Consider the following 2,393-nt stretch of genomic DNA (forward strand, 5'->3'; position numbering starts at 1 on the left):
ATGTTGTATTTTTCAGCTTATTTTTGACAAAATTTCATTACAAAAAAAACTAAATTGTATAAAACAAACTAAACAACGACAACTTAAATAATTTTTTTGAATTTTTAGACTTGTTTTGACAAGATCGTAGAAGTCTCTGGTTCAAAAACGAACTAAAATGAACAAAACAAGCAAAACAATAGATACCAATTTCAATCTAATTTGTTAAATTTTTACCCAATTTTATAAAAAAAATTCGAAAAACTTTGTATTCATTTCAAAAATGTCAATTCAGTTATTTTCATAAAATTTTAGCTGTTAAAAGTGCTTATTTTCTGAAAATTTCTTTATTTTTACTCTTACCAGTGTAAGAGCTTTTTTTGATGTAGAATACTCGTATGTGGTTGCAACTTTTCTCAATATTATAGCATATTAACTTTTTACATATTTAAAAAAAATATAGATCATAACACAGGCCGACAAAAAAAAGTCATGTCGTGACAACTTGACAAATTTTATATCATTTTGCTCGTCTCAGTGAGACAAATCAAATGCACTAAAAAAAATTTTAAAAGTCCACACACTTTGAACAAAATATTTTTTTCTAATTTAAATGAATGTAAAATACTTTAATTTTAAAAAATAATTACTCAATGACTATTAGGCCGATTTCCTTCAAATAAAGACCATTCTAAAGGGATGGCCTTGCCCTGTTTTGTGTGTGAAAAAGATTTGCCTTTATATTTAAAACTCGTGTCTTAAACTTCTAGATTCTCTTTGCTCAATGATCAGTGATCATTTTTAGAACAAAAAAACTCTTTATTTGCTTTAATTAGTACGCAGGTACTATTTATTTGTTTTAAGTAAACAAACAGTTTTTGTTTATTATAATTAGAACAAATAAGGTGCAATTGACCATTTTTAAGCAAAAGAAGAGTCTTAAAACAAATACTTTTATTAAAATGCAAATTTAAGTAAGATTAACATGCATTTCTCCTATATGGCGCAATACCTAAATAGCAAACCTTAACTTCAAAAAATCATATCTCAAAAACTACTCGGTATATTATTTTAAAAATTTGGATTCTTACTAACAAAAAGATGCTCTACACGATGATGACAAAAAGAAAAAAAATTACTCGTAGGGTTTTTCTTAGATTATTTCGACTTACTTCGAACTTCTTCGAACACTGTTCGAAGAAAAGTTTGACAATATTCAATTTCAAATTTTATATCATTCTAAAGGGCAAGTCCATCCCTTTTGAATGGTCTTCATTTGAAGGAAATCGGCCTAACAGTCATTGAGTAATGATTTTTTAAAGTTAAAGTATTTTAACTTCATTTAAATTAGAAAAAAAAAATTAGTTCAAAGTGTGTGGACTTTTTGAATTTTTTTTAGTGCATTTGATTTGTTTTACTGAGACAAACGAAATGATCTAAAATTTGTGAAGTTGTCACGACATGACTTTTTTTTTGTCGCCTTGTGTTATTACATCGAATAATTTTAAAGTTTGTGGCATGCAAATGTGGAATTTTTAGTCACTATCAAACTGTGATTGAATCAACAACTTGGAAGTTGGGCTTTCAAGCTTTATCGGAGTTTTTTCGGCAAGAATGGCAATCGCGAAGGCGGAAATCCTTTATGGTGACGCAAAGCTCTATATTGTTAATAATAAAGACGATAAAAAAGCTTAGTTTAAATCAATCGGTCTCCGTGAAGTGTTTATTATTATCCCAATGTTTGTGCTTGGAAAACACTAATTAACGCAAATATTCTTATCTCTAATTGTTAATAATCTAAAGTGATTCTGTTTTAATCATATAAAACCTTTTGTCAGTCTATTTTTGCGCTAGTTTACTAGAAGATGAGGCTAGTGGGCTAGAATTGTTTTTCTGAGGTAATAAAATTGTTATTTTTACACTCGCATATGTCAATTTATCATAAACTTATTGAAAGTTGAAAATTACAACTAGTAGTTTAAAAAAATACTCATTTTGTAGAAATAATTTTACAAGATGTAATTCTACATTTTTTGTACAACAAAGCTCCCATAGTTTAACAAAATGATATTATTTTATAAGCTTTAAGAATGTTTTTTTAGTTGGTAAATTTAATTAAAAAAAAAACAAATTTTTGTGTCAAATGTTGCAATTTGACGTTTTTGCTTTAAACAGCTTCCAGTTTTTAGAAAATATGCAATTTTAGTTATTTTTTAAGCAATTTTAAATTTAAAATAAAAAACAAGTAAGCAAAAAAATTACGTCAAAATTTGTAAGAACACTTCATATCATATAAAACCTAAATTAATAAGTTTAATGAATGTAAAATAACGTTTGTAAGATGTACTCGAAAAATAGAAATTTTGATGTTATTAGTCTCGACTAATTCTTTTAGTTAATTTTTTATTTGTTAT

At 26.3% G+C, this 2,393-nt stretch overlaps 1 protein-coding gene across 6 annotated transcripts in view; it reads left to right on the plus strand.

The window, feature by feature from the left end:
- Nucleotides 1-2,393, plus strand: part of LOC123012697 (diuretic hormone receptor-like) — a 97,813-nt gene that overhangs the window by 32,519 nt on the left and 62,901 nt on the right. The window contains exon 1 of one of the 6 annotated variants that reach the window (XM_044410803.1): nt 1,812-1,877. The exons of the other annotated variants lie outside the window; for them this stretch is intronic. The gene's annotated coding sequence lies outside the window, so the exon portion shown is untranslated. Of the gene's footprint in view, nt 1-1,811; nt 1,878-2,393 lie in introns of those variants that run through there. 6 annotated transcript variants of the gene reach the window in all.

The sequence above is a fragment of the Tribolium madens genome, unplaced genomic scaffold (assembly GCF_015345945.1).
Source record: "Tribolium madens isolate multiple individuals breed KSU strain unplaced genomic scaffold, Tmad_KSU_1.1 Scaffold_19;HRSCAF=116;Tcas5.2_LG9, whole genome shotgun sequence".
Classification (NCBI taxonomy): Eukaryota; Metazoa; Arthropoda; class Insecta; order Coleoptera; family Tenebrionidae; genus Tribolium; species Tribolium madens.